At 37.8% G+C, this 17,173-nt stretch overlaps 1 long non-coding RNA gene across 1 annotated transcript in view; it reads left to right on the top strand.

The window, feature by feature from the left end:
- LOC102552429 (uncharacterized) overlaps positions 1-10,703 on the top strand; it is a 164,298-nt gene extending 153,595 nt beyond the window's left edge. The window contains exons 5-6 of the long non-coding RNA XR_015673653.1: positions 8,756-8,931; positions 9,528-10,703. This is a non-coding gene — a long non-coding RNA (uncharacterized LOC102552429). The remainder of the gene's footprint in view (positions 1-8,755; positions 8,932-9,527) is intronic.
- The last annotated feature ends 6,470 nt before the right edge of the window (positions 10,704-17,173 follow it).

The following is a 17,173-nucleotide window of genomic DNA, read 5'->3' as shown; positions in this document are numbered from 1 at the left end:
TCACTTTAAGAGTATTTGACCTCATGTTTAGAATAGTATTTTTGAAAGTATGTTTGTATGTGTATAAAGGTTGACAGTGACTATCTTTCTCAATCACTCCCTGCCTACCCTATTCTATTTCATACATTGAATCCCAGTTCTCAGGTGATAGCATTTGTAGATACTCTCATAGCCAACAAGTAGATTTTGGTGAGATTATGATACCAAGACACCATGTGATGGGATTAATTACCTATAAGTGAATTTTCAGCAAGTTACATGAAGTTACAGCAAGAAGTCAAACCCCAAAGCGTCCTTTTCTGGGGAGGGAACTTATTCCCATTGACTCATGGACTTTTTAGCATCCAGGATTAAAGAACAGTTTCGATTGTTTCAGCCATCAAGTCTGTGATGTTTTATTGTAGCATCTTGATTGACTAGAAGTACCTTTAATAATTCTTTAAAACAAAAAGTTTCACATTTTTCTAATCTTATGCTGAGTAGGTAAATGTGACTAAGGCTGTCTGAATTAATTTTCTCCTGGAAAGCTCTGAAAACTGACAAGGAAAGCTTGCACGCTTACTTTGTAAGTTTTGTTAGACAGGTCATTAAGTTTAATCCACTCTGGGAGTTGATTGAACTTCAAATCCAAGGGACGAGCCTGGACGATGGTACGGTTGTCAAGGTAAATGTTGTTCTGAACTACTCATGAACAACTGAGTCTCTATAGGTATTAAGTATACATGCTTTTAAATTTTGTATTATATAGAAAAAATAATTTATGTATGGAACTCCAGCTATAAATATGACATTGCTTATTAGGAAATAAATAAAATCAATTGTTCATGAGTCTATCATCTAACTAGGGTATTCAAAAGGCAATTCATGGTATTTGTTTTAACACATATGAGGATTTATCTATGTATTCTCTTCTATTAATTCAGTTATGACTAAAAGGACAGGGTTACAGAAATGAAATGACTAACAGGAAGTCTATGATGAATTAATATTTATTGGTGGAGTTAAGGGCAGACTTCAACATTCAGAATTCTTTACCCTGTGAGTCAGGACCTCAGGGCTGTTTCTTTGACTGTGCAGATACCAGGTTTCTCCTTCAGTTATTAGACATTTAGTAATTTCAAGAGAAGACTCAAGAACTTGAATTTTACATTATAACTTAAAAAAGAAAGACTTGTCATCATTATCATTATTTATGTGTATATGTGTGTGTCCCTGCATGAGTTTCTGTGCCAATATTCAGGGAGGCCAGAAAAGGGTGTCATATTCTCTGGAACGGGAGCTATAGGAGTTTCCCATCTACTTTCTGTGAGGTCTCAGATGAGCCTGAGTCCTCTAGTAGAACAGTGTAGACTTTTAATTTGTGGCCTCATCTCTCCAGCTTTAGAATCTGTGTTTCTTCATATTCTACTTTAATTTTTCACATTATCATTTTAATGTGTGTACTATCCAGATAATAAGAGGAATAGGTAACTCAAATATTTAATAATAGAGAGACTGAATGTAGGAACCTTGATCAGGCATAAGAATTCTGATAGGTTTTACCTTGACTTCTTTAATTAGTTAATTGTATCATAAAGTATGATATTAAAAATACCCAAAAGCAAGCAATTTCTCAGCTTAACACTGAGTACCATCAATGCATGTTAAAACCCTTCCTGGCCTTTGCAGGAATAGGAATATGAGTTAATTATCAACTTCATTGAAGTTGAGAGGGAACCTTGCTTCCCCGATCCCTTTTTAAATTTCTTCTTCTCTCACACACAATAAACTCTGACCACAGACTTTCCTCCATGAACTCCTCTCAGTTTCCCCTAATAGCAGCCCCAGTTAAGTCAGGTGCAGACTTTCCGCTTTGAATACACATTGCATTAGATTATGCAATGTCCCAGTAGAGTAACCTGAGAATTTCAAAATGATAAGGCAAGCATATTTAAGATGCTGGAGTAGTGGACTGTGTTGGGAGGCAGGAGTCATATTGGTGCATATTGGTGCTGACCAGGCACAGAAAGGGGACATTGCCTTATGTCCCTTCAGTGGTCCGGACAACAAGCGGTCAATACCGTGTTAAGCTCACATAAAAACATCTCAGGAGGATTTTGCCCTGGAATTCTTTTTAGTTCTTTTTCTTCTTTTTCTTTTTTTCAAAAATAAAAACTGGACACAAAATGTCTTAAATTAGGGAAGAATTCAGCATCAAATGTTTCTCTTTGCCCTTATATGGATTTTTCGAAGGCTCTGTCTAAAATACCACGTTCTTTCTATGCTGCCTTCATTGTGAATGCAGGCAGCAGCTTCAGCCTTTGGATGGCTTTCAAGCGAAGACACAGAGCCTAACAACAACACACTTTGTATTTCTTTGCAGTGACACGGAATTTTATCATGTGAGGGTCAGGCTTGGGTTCAAAATGTTACTCATTTGGGAGAGAAGAATTTCTGTTTCTCAATGATAAAAACTCACAGAGTAAATGAAGTATAGGGAAAACTGATAGAAACTTTGCAGCGATTGTGAACTGAAGACTTTTAGAGATTACATTGTATCTGACTGGACATTTAAGCATGAATGGTTATCTTTAATTCATCTCTCAACCTCCAAGTAGATGCCCATGACTCGGGCAGCCAGGCATCTATTCAGAGCCTGGCTTTCAACATAGCCACTACTGTGTAGTAGGAAGCACTATGGGATTCCCCCTCAGGGGCCTGGGAAATGGCAGGAAATGACCTCTCAATTGGGCCATTGTCTAAGGAAAATTTTCAACCATCTTTAGAACTGGAGCCTGGTAAGAGACACAGAGTCAACATATTTTGGCCATAAGGAGGAATCCTTTTAAGGCTGGGCCAGTCCTTCCCTAAGACACACCCTCATGGATCCTTCCTCTCCTGCAAACTTCACCGTGCACTGGAAATAACCATGGCAAATTTTTGTATCCCAAATTAATTTTTCATCACCAATTTGGAAATCTTGGTTGTTTCTGATGGGTCACATTCTAGAAAGCAGACCAGATGATTTTGGCTCCGTGCAAGGCAAGGGCATTTGCTGTATGCAGCACGCTCTGCTTCTGACCCTGTTCCGCCATGATCATGTGCACCATACTTTGTCCTAAATGAAGCACAGAATGTGGGGGAATGGTTCTCATTATATAGTGTTGTTTTATTTTCCTTCAGAGCTTCATAATTCATGGGTTTTAGATAAATAAATTAATCAACTGGCATAGTAATATCTTTTTCTCTGTCTGCCTTATACTCCATTTGCTTTGCTTTAAAAGTATATATTTTAATAAATATGCTTTAATACCTAGTCAGTCCTGAAAACATAAGCATGTACATACAATTAAGACTATATAGACAGCACATGTTATAATTTTGTATTTAGGACTGTATACACACACAAACATATGTAATAACCACTAATAAAACAAGAGTCTATGACTTTCTGAAAGAGAGCAAAGAGGAGTATATAGAAGGGTTTAAAGGGAAGAAAGGGAAGGGGAAAATAATGTAATTATTTTATAATCTCGAAAAGTAATTTAAAAACTGTATCTAGTTTTAGCATGTTGTTAGTTCTGGTGGAATAGCAAGGTTGATACTTCATGCACTTTACAACCTCAGTGAGTAAATCAGCACCAGAGCTAAAGGGAGATCACGACAGATGTAAATCTTTCACTCAATCATGGTAAACCTAGTACTCTTCGGTGGGTTTACTCTGTGTGTGTGTATATGTGTGTGTGTGTGTGTGTGTGTGTGTGTGTGTGTGTGTATGTGTTTGTGTGTATGTGTTTGTGTGTATGTGTTTGTGTGTATGTGTGTGTATGTGTTTGTGTGTATGTGTGTGTGTCTCTGTGTGTATGTGTCTGTGTGTATGTGTATGTATGAATCTGTGTAGTGTACATATGTGTGGACAAAGTGTGCCTTTATGTGTAGACAAACGGATATGGTGATCAAGCCCAAGGTTGTCATTGGGCATTTTCCTGGATCAGTCCCATTTTATATATGGAGAAAAGGTCTTTCATTGAACCACGAGCTAAAAGCTAGACGGATTTCTGTAGGGATCCCTGTCTCTCTCTCCTGTACTTGCAGATATGTAGGTTACCTCCCTCTCCTGGAGTTTTACTTGAGTACTGAGCTGAGCTCTGGACTTCATGATTGTGTGGCAAGGGCTTTATCCACTGAGCCAATATCCTAGTTTCATTTTTATATATTTGATCATGGTGTTTAAGTGTTCGAATTATTCTAGACTAGTCCTTATAAGTCATCTATTAGAGATTCCTGTATTCTATTTCAAGTCTCTTCACAATGTACTCTCTGCTACAGAGCATGAACGAGGTAACTTATCATTACTAAAGTGAATGATAGTCATTGTAGTATCTTTTCAAGAGTCAAAACTACTTAGTATGTTTTAAAGGCTTTTCAGAAGCTATCTATGCTAAGGACATTGAATCGCTCATAAAATCTTTTAAGGTCATTTCTTCTTTCATGTTTGCTTTGTGAATGTACTGTTTCTGAACAAGGCTTCCAAAGTAGTCTTCTTGACTCTTTTTTAGGAGAGTATCCATGATCTGTTACCAAATTAATCTTTGAAAAATCATCTGTTTATCATGTCATTCCTTACTAAAATTGACCTTCTTGACCTCTGTTCATATTCCCTGGGTGGTGGACAAAAGACCTCTTCCTCTGTCCTTATTGCAGATATTAATAATCAAACACATTTGTTTTCCTATGAGCCAAGCATTCCAGGATGTTCACTGTTATCACATTCAATGAAATACTTTTCACTGGGCAGAGATAGCTTTCTAGAGGAAACTTCCTTCTCACATTTAGATCATAGGGGAAATTCAAAGTCTGCAGCCAGTGAGCACAACATGAACTGGCCCTGATGTATCTTTCATGGCTTCTCAGTACCAAACCTTCCTGCCTTGTTTTAGCATGACTGTTATAATCTTCGTACTATCTAGACTCCTGGCCACAGTTTCTAAACTTTTTCTTTATGATGTCTTTACCCTGCTGCTGCATTGTGCTTGGCCTTCTTCATTGTGTCAGGGTCTAGATGGTTCTACTGGTCTGCTGAGACCTTCCTGTGTCATGCCAGGCTGGAATTCTCTCAACACTCAAAAAAGTATTTGTGTCACTTATTCCTTCAATACAGTTTTGCCAGCAGGCTGTCGTGTAGCTCTTAGGTTCTTTTTGAGTGGGTGTCCTTTCAGGTAGATTTCAGAAAGCAGGGATTTGATTTTTACTTACTTTTATAGTGTTTATTAACTAAACACTATTTTGGAATACAGAAACTTTTAGTTTATGTTCACGAATGGAGGCTAGTGAGTAGAGATGTACACACACACACACACACACACACATACACAGTATTTCTCAGATTTTAGCATAAAATGTAATTTTCTTTATTTTTGTGACAGGATCTTACTATGTAGCTCTTGCTGACCTGGAACTCACAGAGGTCTACTTGCTTCTGCCTCCCAAATGTAGAGATTAAAGTTGTACACTGCCTCATTCAGTAAGACTCTTAACATATGGAAGAGTAAAGTGGTGTGGTGATCCTTAAACTTCAGCTGGGGCTGAGGAGGAACTTTTAATTAGATTCATAAAGCTACTACTAGTAATCTGTTAAACAAACACAGCAACAAAATGACTCCCAATGACACATTGCTGGAGCCATAGTTAAACGCGTTACTCAGTCATCAAGGGGAAGTTTCTTCTTGCCATAGATGGTAGTTAGCATATAGACCCAAGCTTGACAATGTATACACCATGTAACCAGAACACACTCGGCCTTAAAGTGAATGTCTATAGCATTCTTCTTTTATGGTTCAGGTACCTATGCAGAAGGGGAGGAGGAAGGACTTTAGGAGCCTCAGGTGATAGATGACTCTTAAGGAAGCATTGTTCCCTAGACAGAACAGGGCTGATGCACATACACGTGAACTCACAGAGACTGTGATAGCATACACAAAACACGAACAAGTCAGCCCAGATAAAATTCCAGTCCCAAGAAGCGAAAGCGAACACAAAGTATCATCCCTCCCAAAGAAGCACTTTGCAATTAATTCTGGCTAAGAGAGAGAAATTAATCTATTTTTAAAAAAATATAGATAAATAATCAAAGGATTTATTCACTAGATTCCCATTACTCTTCACACATGACCTATAACACTGAAACTGTCTTGTCTTCAACTTACATATGGGAGAAATAAAGGTATAAAGTGCTTATGAAATGTGCCTAAGACTGTATATACAGAGTTGACTTGTAATTTCTATCTTCTGCCAGCTGCATGTCCATCAGACTTTCTTCTTTTAAGTGCACTAGACAAACTCTTTTCATGGGCATCTCCTCATTTTCATTTTCTTTTCCATCCCACCCATTTCAAAGGCTAATTTGTTGATAGCTTTTATTGAGTTATATGAAAACTTGAGGGAAAGTGATACATGCATGTCCAGATGAGGATATAGAACAAACATGATTGGCTTGTCATAGGGAAGTAAAGGCTGCTTGAAACTACAGAAGGGAACAATACAGAATGCACAAGTACTGTGAGACTCAAGCACAGAGGGTTAGAAAGGTCTCAATACCTTTGCAATAGGTGGTGACGGGGAATGGAGGAAGCGGAGTAGTGAAGTTGCAAATTACAATATGCTAAATGCAGAACAGTGGAAGAAAATGAATGACAGAATGGATTTCTCAGTCACCTTAACTGAGAAGAGTTTATACCCTCTTTCTGTCACACCAATAAAATTGTGGGTCCCAAAACTATTAATATGCTTGCTCAATGTCAATGGTTAGAAAGCCACAGTTGGGAAAAGGTTTTAAACTGTAAATACCCAATTTGGTGAGAGAGATTCTTCCAGTTTTAGTCATTAGATTTTATTTCTGGGCCTATATGTCATTGCCAAAGGAATGAATTTGGGGTTCAGTTTCTGTGGTTTGTATTATACAAGCCCACAAGAGGACTCCTATGTAAGACTGGTCTTGGAAGCAGCCTCTCCTAGGGAAGGGTGGGGAGTAATGCCTCCTGTTCTTGTGCCAGGTACTTTTAATTGGGTCTCAAGAGAATTTCCTAGAAGTCAATGGCTGCTCCAGATCCCAGAAGGGAGAGAAGCCTGTGAAACAAGAGGAACCACTATTATTCCCAGGCCTCTTCTGACTTCTTTCAGATACTAAAGGTGGAGCAGTTTGTTGTAACAAAATACCCAGTATTAGGAAGCTAAAAGAGGGATTAAACTCAAAGAAAACAACAACAACAACAAAAACAACAACAACAACAGCAAAGCTAAAAGCTAATATTAGCCTATTCCAAATTTAAGTTTTTATTTTTTGCTAGGGAGGGGGTAGAGTTGGCTACTGTTGGTGACATTGTATAATTAATGGGATGTGGTTAATGAATAGATTAAACTCATTATGTTGCAAGAATACAATGTAGTTTTGAAGGTGTTTGGACTTAGGTTGGATTCAAAGTGCGTCCTTGGGAATGCGTTGCTCCTTGCATTTGACGTAATGATTATGGACTGTTCTACTGAAAGCACTTTGTAGACAGACAGGAGTGGGTCTAAAGTCCTGTCTAAGAGTTAGCTATTTCACTTGGCATAGAGGTGCATCATGCCAAAATATATTGAGTGCTGAAGACCATAGTTATTATAGCTTAAAAGCTTTTTCAGATATTGATCTAAACCCTAGAGTGTCCCTCCTATTACAGACAGACAGAAGACTTCTGGAGTCAAGAAGGACGTGTACCAGGAAAAGGAAGATAAACATTGAGACTGTTTTTTTTTCCTTCTTAATATGGAATTTTTTGTTCTGACCAAGAATAAGTTGATAGGAATACTGCAAAATTGTATGGACAAGGACTGGTTGGGGACGTTCGTACATAAAGGTCCTGCCTCCTACGTCTTCTCTGTGCAGGAGGTGGGCAGATGGCAGGCCAGCTTGGGGGGATAATTGGAGAACAGAATGAGAGGACAGAGCGTGTGTATAATGCTAAGCTGAGATAACACATGCAGAAATCTCCAGCTCAGTGTCTGGCACAAAATAAGAACTAAAATGTTCATTTGGCGTTTCTATTGTTGCCGTCATATATATTCATTTTAGCTCCGCGTTCAGATTTATTTGATTCCTCTACCAAAAATCTTGACTTCACCTTCTAGCTAGTAGTTAATGGATCTGGACAATGCTGTACACCTAGATATTGTAAGCAACAGTGACTCCGACAGATCTCCCTGGGTTTCAGAAGAGTGCTAGACATGTGTCTTTGCAAACTCCCTTCCAGTTTTCTGAGGTATAAATCTGGGTTTCGCTGAGACTGATCCCCATGCCTTTCAGCAGCGCCAAGTTGCAGTTGGTCTTTAAAGGAGAAAATAGGAGAACATATTCCCTTCATAGACTCTTTCTCAATGGAGTGGGCCAAGTAAACTGTAAGGTGGTCAAAACATAGGCTTGTCTAAAAGGGGAAACTTTCTTTGCAGGGCACTGGTGAGAGGTCATTATGATTGACTGAATGTTTATTATAATTTTTGCAGACCTGCTTGCTGACTGTCACAGCTGTGTGTGATTAAGGTCTCTCTCTGGTGTCTTCTGGGACCAGGAAAACCTGACCCTATGACCACAGGTGTAGCTTTTCTTATACTGCAAATCAGTTCAGAGTGGATATCGTATATGCTTGGGGAGGCTAAGAAGCTGTGATAGATAGGGCAGCTTCACATTCTTGGAGTTCTGTAAGATTAAGTGTGGAAATATTCTGTCTTTGCTTATTTTCAGTCTGTTTTAGCCTCTGAAAATTTCAAATTCCAACCACAAAAGGCACAAGCCTGTCTATTCTGTGAATGCTTTCAAGTCTGTGGAAGAGAGAGGACGTGATGAAATTCTCTTCATTAATTCTAAGCAATGATTGGAAGGCTTTTACTGGAGGAAATGAAGATTACACCAATAAAGAGGTAAAACAGTCAACAAGAACCAGTGCTTAAAAATAAGTTCAGGTTTTTAATCATTAAAAAGATTTACCTTTGAAAGAATAAAGCAGTCGAGATTGTGGGTAGCTACCTTATGGAAGCTTTTCAAAACCACAGTGTCTATTCACTGGATTTTTCCAGTAAAGCTAATTAGCCCAAACTGTAGCTGCGTGTTGCTTTAGCTGTCTTCAACTTGAGTTTTATTATTTATTTTTTTGTAAATACATTTAAAAGCTAATTACAATTCACCTGAGGCTCAGGCATAATACCTATGCAGAGCCATCCCATAGAATTATTTTCTCACACACCCAAAATTTTTAAAAGAAAGAATGTCAGAGGAAATATTATTTTGTAGACTCAGGGGTTGGGATATGTAACCTATTTTAACTCTTCAGTAGACAGGAAGGTGTAGCAAGCTCTGGCTGGAATTGAGTGCTCTGAGCTTCTACTAAGAGGATGGGGGTGTAGGGCTTGCTTCCAGATGTTTTGAAGTACCCTCTGCCCTGCGCTCATCAGTAGCTCTAACACAGTGTGTAATGTAGCTGGCTGGTAAGCTGAAGATGGCCTGTTTGTGCTTACAGATTTGCAGAGGAGACACAACCACTGAAAATGATGCTTCTAACTGTCTGGGGAGGTAGTGCTACTGGGAAGTTCCTTGGTCTTCTGAAAGCTATTTTAAGTTTAATGATCTTTTCTCTTATATAGAAGCGGTGTGCCCAGGTAAGTATGAACATTCACAGAGATCTGTCTGCTTTCTAGAAGAGGCCAAAGCTCATTTCATTTGTGTCCCGGTGAGGACAGAATAATCTTACTTGCTGCAAATTAATGCTTGGTACCAGAATCAAGGGATGAGGAAGTTTAGAAGACAGGCTTTGTATCCGTCCTATTGTCAGGAAACCAATAAGCAAGCCCCAGAACCCAATACACAGTGAGAAACGATGATGGATATGAAAAGCTTACTGCCCATGAGATAGATGCCCATTACTACATTGTAACAAGGCAGTGTAGGACAAGGATTTACTGTTGAGAAGCTCTGCCTTGTATAAGCACAGACTATTTCATACAGTTAACTTTCTCCAAGGGGGAGTTTTACAAAACCAGGCTGTATTTATCAGCTCTATCTCTTTCTGCCCTGCAGGCCTCACCCTATAAGAGGGTATGTGGGTAAACTCAGGCTGGGAGACTGCTTGGCTATGGGAGGACCACCCGAACTGTTTAGCCTGTGACCACTGCAGAGTCGCCCGCAAGAGCAAATAGGAGGAGGGCGAGTGGGGTAAGCTTTGAAGTTCAGGGGTGAGAAGACCAAAGCTATTTTGAGTTTGACCCAAGGTGGCTTATACTTAGTACAACCTCTGCCCCAATGTGTGGACACCGAAAACATCAGACTACCTTGACTAAATAATAAAAAAAAAAGAAATAAAATATATAAATCAAAGAAAGGCTTATAGCATGGGTGTGGAATCATACTTGTTCTTTTTTTTTTTCTTCTTGCTGCTCTTTGATGTGTCGATGGCACAGTGTGAGGGTCGGTAACTGGTTTCATGTTTGGAAACACTGGGCCTCTTATAGCACCTGAATGGGAGGAGGAAATCCTGGCTGCTCTTCCTGTTTGCAGGGATAAGGAGCTTCCTAAAAGTCCCAAGTGTCAATGCTAACTTGTCCAGCCTCAAAGAACAGCCATGTGCCCTGTGGTTCAGCATCATGTTGAAGGTTGCCAACTAACTCCACAGCCTCTGTTTACTATTTCTGTAATCTTGGAAAAATTGTCAAATAGATCTGATGCTACTGTCCCAAAGAAACTTAGTACATATTGTGCACAGTGGTCTAAGTGCAGTGAAAGGTTCTTAGGAATGCTTAACAAACATGGACATTTAGTCCTTGTAAGATATAATTACATATCTCACATATCTTTCATAATTACAGGATGCTTAATGTTCACTCCCAATTACGGTGTTGTTTCTAGTCATTTAGGTGACATACCACTGGGTAGAGTTGTTTCCAGAGAGTTCTCTTTAACTGAGGATGGAAACCCATCTTTGAAATGACTAATGGGCTGTGTGTCCAGGCAAAATAGAAGAGGAGAAAGAGAGTCTAAGTAGCTTGCTCTGCTTTCTGACTGTGACACACTCTGAGCAGCTGCTTGGACTTTCCTTGCAATGCTTCATCTGCCATAATGGACTGTGTCCTCTCAAACCTTGAGCCAAAGCTAACCCTTCCTCTCTTAACTTGTACTTTGTAAGATATTTCCTAATGGCTATGAGGAAAGCAACCAATACAGTGGCTTTTTTTTTACCCTATTTAGCCCTTACTGGAGAATAACTCTTAGTATGTGGAAGTCACTGAAAGTCCAGCCAAGCTCAAGTCTAACCAAAGGGATCTGGTTTGGCTCTGTTTTCTAAACTCTGAGCCAGGCCATCAAAAAGGATTGAACACATATTGGGAGAAAAAAATATTAAGTAATGAGGTGGGTGTGGCTGAAACCATGAAAAATCAGTGCCACAATATTATTATTGGTTTGGCTCTTCTTCCTTTATAAACATTAAGTAAGCTTTAGTAGCTCAGTTTCGGCCCCCTGGCAGATTCTTCATTTTTCTTCAAAATCTTGGGATATTAGGAAAAATTTTACACATTTTTGTGCACGTATTTGCTGCCATGGATGAATCAGATGCACTTTATGTCTTTGCCTTGTACTGTTGGAGCAAGTCTAGGTCTTTAATCTAATAAATATTGAATTTTTCAAATCAAATGCTATGTGAGAATGAATTAGATAGGGAATAATGAAATGGCTTAGCCATATAGTATCGTAAGATTTGCCCTGTACTCTCTTCTTTTCTGAGCATCTGTGTTTTTTGGAATTGGTGTTAGCTATCAGTAGATGCTTCTGGGTTCTTTTGAGAAATCAGAATATGTCAAAAAAACTAATGTGCTCCATAGATAAGAAGCATTGGGCTTATTTTTGGGGGCATGAACCTATTCTAGGGACATGTAAATCTTCTCTAGGTCAGTAACTAAAGGAATAGTTATGGAAAAGAGACAAAACAATGACCCTGACCTTGTAGAAAAGTGAGATCACCCTAACCATTGAAATAATCAAAGACAGAACAGAGGAGAGAATGAGAACATTCTCCCACTGAGGAACTGGAAGAGGTGTGTGTGTGTGTGTGTGTGTGTGTGTGTGTGTGTGTGTGTGTGTGTGTGTGTGTGAGAGAGAGAGAGAGAGAGAGAGAGAGAGAGAGAGAGAGAGAGAGAGAGAGACTAACAACATCAGCTCATGTTTGTTCTGCTTAGAGCTACATTTGGTGCTTGGTATTTGCTCAACTGTAATCATATCTAAAGAAAATCTCTTTCACTGATGACAAACACACACTAGGAAATTATTATTCATCCTTACTGGTCCTCAAATTATGAACAAATTAATACATTTTAAATATTTGTTCTTATTTTAATCCTCCCTGTTTACTGTTCACAGCATGTTTTAAAATAACTCTTGACAACAGAAAGAACCTTGTTATCTTAACAAGCTTCCCTTCTATAAGATCTACAGCTTAGCAAAAGTTTTTGTTTTTATTTATAGATAATATTTTACATATTAAGTAATTTGATAGTAGCCCAAACTATTAATTTTGTTTCTATTTAAAAAACTGCCAGCACCAAATCCTCTTGCTGCCAGAGTAAGGGTGCTCCCACAATTGCCAAAATGTAACCAGTGGGTCTTCTGACAAAGGACTTACATGACTCTCAGTTTAAAATGGTTGTCATGAAATGATTGTCAGGATCATGACATTTGTCAGCAATCATCCGTGAAAATTGCTGTGTTGCCAGACAGAGATTTCTATCTTAACACTGTCCAGGCCACACTTTCTTCTGGGGTTGTATGTGGGACAAAAGGTAGATTCCATGTGTCAAGGTGAGTCTATTTTCCTTTCATGAAATAAAATTAACGGGACATGGAAACAGAGCAAAAACCCAAGCACTTTCCCAAAACCTTTAGACATGGCTCCACCCTCGTGCTCCTATGCATTACTGTGGGAGAATTATTTCCAAAATGTATATTTCAACTGCCAACTAGTCACAAGTTGAAAGTCAAAGATTTCGGATGCTGCATAAAGTTGTATATTTTAAGCAGGTTTCCCAAAGGAACTAAACCTGTTAAAATGTTGCCCAGCTCTGGTACATGTTTAAAGTTTCCAAATTTTATTTTTCAATGACTATTTTCATTAAATATATTCACCTCCTTCTGCACATACAGAATCATTTTAGTAGGACTCCTAACTACTACTATTAATTCAATGTATACTTACTGTTCCTCAAAATCTGGAAGGAACCCAAAGTTGCTGATAATCTCCTTGCAGAGATGGTAAAACCTCATATCGAAGCTCCCTGAATTCAATGTATACTTAATGTTCCTCAAAATCTGGAGGGAACCCAAAGTTGCTGATGATAATCTCCTTGCAGAGATGGTAAAGCTTCATATTGAAGCTCCCTGCATGTGATGTAGACTGACAAACTCAAAAGTCTTTGATTCCAATTTCAATAAAGTATCCACAATAAATATAGGCATATTGACTGAGAATAGACTAAAGACAGAAAGAATTACACATAATGATTGCAGAAGAGTGCTACAGGATATGGAATAACTAACTAGTTAACTCAACAGGCATCAAATCCATCAACATCAGTGCATAAAGAATTAAATAGTTCTGGCAGAAATTTGGTTTGGGAATTTAAACCTTGCAAACCAAGATGTTAACCACCTCTTTTGCAGGGCCAAGTGGCTCTCACTGTCCTCTTGGTAAAGGCCTCTATATACTGATGTTTGGTATTACAAGGATACAAAAATCATAATTATCCAATAGAATGAGCTACCTCAGAGACTTTCTTTTGCTAGCAGTGAATATTATTCCTGTCTCTCCTGGAGTTTGATAATGTTTATCACTATGATTTATATTACATGATTCATATTTTTATGTATAGATGTCATGGAAAGGTATGTTTAATTTTCCAGAGTAACAGTAACATATTATTTCTTAACAGTAAGATAAATCTTTGCAAAAGCAAGTGATAGGCATAGATAACCATAGGTTCCTGCACCCAAAATTTATTAAAATACGAGCACCCTTTTCATAATGCCTTCGGTAGACTTTTGTATTCATTGGAGCTTTGCAGTAGAAGCCTGTTGGTGCTTAAGGGTATGATCTATCTATCAATCATCAATCTATAATCTATCTATCTATCATCTATCTATCTATCTATCTATCTATCTATCTAGTCATCTATGTATTTGACTGTAGAACCCATGCTGTTTCAATTACTACATTATTAAAGGAAGTTTAGCTTTTCTATGGAAAATAACCAAAGTAAGGATATTTCTGATTGGCGTGGATCTGTTTGATATAGGCTAAAACCTACTTCATGAACAACACAGTGAAACACTTGCCAACAGACCTAGTTCATTGACTGAGAAGGATTACAAAGTCAGAAATGATGGCACCATAAAGGCCAAGGATATTTCAGAAATGTGAAGACAGTTCCAATTCTCTCCATTTTCCTTTAACTTTATTCTGTTGGATATGTGTATTTCCACCAGAACTTCTATTATCAACCACGACGTTTGTATAGCTTTACAGCTCAGAATTCAAATCCATACACCCTATCTGCAGGATCAATTCGACCAGTATCAAGTAAAACCACTTTTGATTGCAATGGAGTATCATGACTTAGTGGTAGCCAATGGCTCCTCTAGCCCTCCCGTTACTTCAGGGAATGTGGGTCTCAAGTTCTATATGAAATTAGAATTCTGAGCTATCATCTCTGAGTTATCACAACTTTAAGGAAATAACTCTGATGAAAGAAAGTCCATCTTTACTTAACGGTTCCCAGGAAAACAGAAGGTGATATTGGAAGGTGACTTCTTCACTTTGCAGGTGCTTGTCACTTAGGCTAGCCTGGTTGTACCCAGGTCTCAGTGCAGGTAAGGTGGGTGTTTAAATTAGCGATGTAGCAGTAGCGTTCAATATCCCAAGTGAAATGTACTAAGAGACGGACAGTGGTGTTTCCAGAAGTAAGGAATCTCGTTCATATAAGAGAGTTCTTACAGTGCCCAGAAAACAATTCATTGTAACTAGGAGGGATGTGTTATACACAGGCATGATCTGTCTGATTGGCTTTGCCTACATGTATGTGAGAATATAGAATAACACTAAGACAGTTTTATATTGGGTCGTCATACTCAGAAAGTAAGAAGTTTATCATGTATGGGTTTTGAGAACCCATTCAGGTAGTATTGGGATGAAAATAATTTTATTATATAGTATTTTAAAATTGCAACATGATAAAACAGATTATGAGAGGATGAGTATAGTCAATGTGCTCCACTTCAGCTGTAAAATTTGTATGAAAAAATAATCAGATACTGATTCTTGATTTACTGAAATGTTCAAAATAGCTAACTGAAAGGTTTTTGATATTTTCTGGATAGATTTGATTTAGTAAAACTCGGTTTTGAAACCTCCTGTTCCATGCCATGGAATATATCATTGAATTTAAATTTCTACTGCTTCTAAGCACAAAATAAATCACATTTCATATTTTAAGGAATTGTTTTAATCTTTTATAACAGTATGCGTCTTTCAGGATCTGAAGAATAAATAGAAGAAGAAGAAAAAGATTTACATTTTGAATGTCAGATGTGAATATTTTCAATCTTTTATATATTTTTTCTTTCTCAACCAATTATACTTATAGACAAAGTGGAAAATTGTACTTGTACCTGTTTTTATTGAAATTGTTCACAACGTTTTTCTATTTTTTGGTTAATTTTGTTGTTTGAGAATTTCATACATGCGTATAATATGTTTCAGTTACTAATTCTCCCCGTATATTCTTTTCTCCCTTTCATCCCTATCGGCATCTCGTCCTTGTTACCGTCTCTTCCCAGACACACGACTTTGGTTTGGTTTTGTGACCAGTCCATTCATCTTTACCAAGGTGGGATATTAAAAAAATGTGTCTATTAGAAAAGTAGTTAAGAAATTTTGAAAAGGTAAAATCGTTGTTTTCTTCCTTCTCATAAATGAAACGTTGTCACTCTTTCACAAACACCCACACAAGGAAAATGGTGAAGGAGAAACGCTTACAAGACACAGAAAACAAAGAGGTGAGTGGATGTATTAAATGTCCTCAGAATTCACGGAATGGCTTCTGCTTTTATTTTATTTTATTTTATTGCCGGTGCAACCCAAGGGAACTCCTGCAAGCTTACTTTCTATATGTTAGTGAGCTAAACACGAGAGTGATATACACTTACCTTCTATAAGGTAATGAGCTAAGTACAAGACTAATCTTTTCCGAGATTCATCCCCCTCCCAGTCCTGGACTTTAGAGGGATCAAAACAAATCATACTCATCCCTCCGATACCACAGTACTCAGAAGTAAAGGCGATTTTTCATTAATGTTTAGTTTCTAATGTGTGGCAGGAAGAACACAGACATGGAGGGGGATACTGGATCAACAGTAAACACCTATCAATAATGGAATAGTTCCTTGATTTCAAACATCTCCTAAATTACTTTTTATATTCAGTTTTGGACAAAAGGATAAAAGTGGCTTTTAAAGCAAGATGTATTTATTCTATTAAAATTCAATACTTTTTTGAATATAGAGTTATCATTTACTAATTCTGGAGTAGGTCACATATTAACTTATAAATTCAGAAACATGGTCCAAATTACTCGTGACTCTTTACTATTGGTTGGAGTATATACTAAAGTGTTTCTGTGCCTGTGCTATCCTGATTCGAAAAAAAGATCTCGTATTATAATTTCACATCTTGGTTTTAAATAATTTGCTTAATTAATTGAGAGTATTCCACCTATATCCAGATGCATAATAAAAACTGTAAATATTCTAGAAGATGAAAAGCAAAGTACATCCGTTATTAATATTTGGATTTTCCTAGAGTTTCTCAAGTTTTAACTTTAGGCAAATGGGCACTGACCCAATAGCTTGGCTTTAAACTATATCTGCAGGTTATTTTTATCCATTTGGCCTTCAGTGATCACATCCATATTTGTGCTTTCTGAAGTCTTCAGCAAAATGCCTCACAGATACTCTGTACTCGAAGCTAATATCAGGGTTGCCTTTTTTAAACATTGCAAATTTTACCTCAAGTGCTATGCCATAAATTTACAAGGAAAAAAATTTATTAAATTATAACTGAGGGGAGCT

Source organism: Rattus norvegicus, chromosome 2, assembly GCF_021556685.1.
Source record: "Rattus norvegicus strain SHRSP/BbbUtx chromosome 2, alternate assembly SHRSP_T2T, whole genome shotgun sequence".
NCBI classification, from domain to species: Eukaryota; Metazoa; Chordata; class Mammalia; order Rodentia; family Muridae; genus Rattus; species Rattus norvegicus.
The sequence above is the reverse complement of the archived record's forward strand: the minus strand, read 5'-3'. Positions and strand labels throughout refer to the sequence as shown.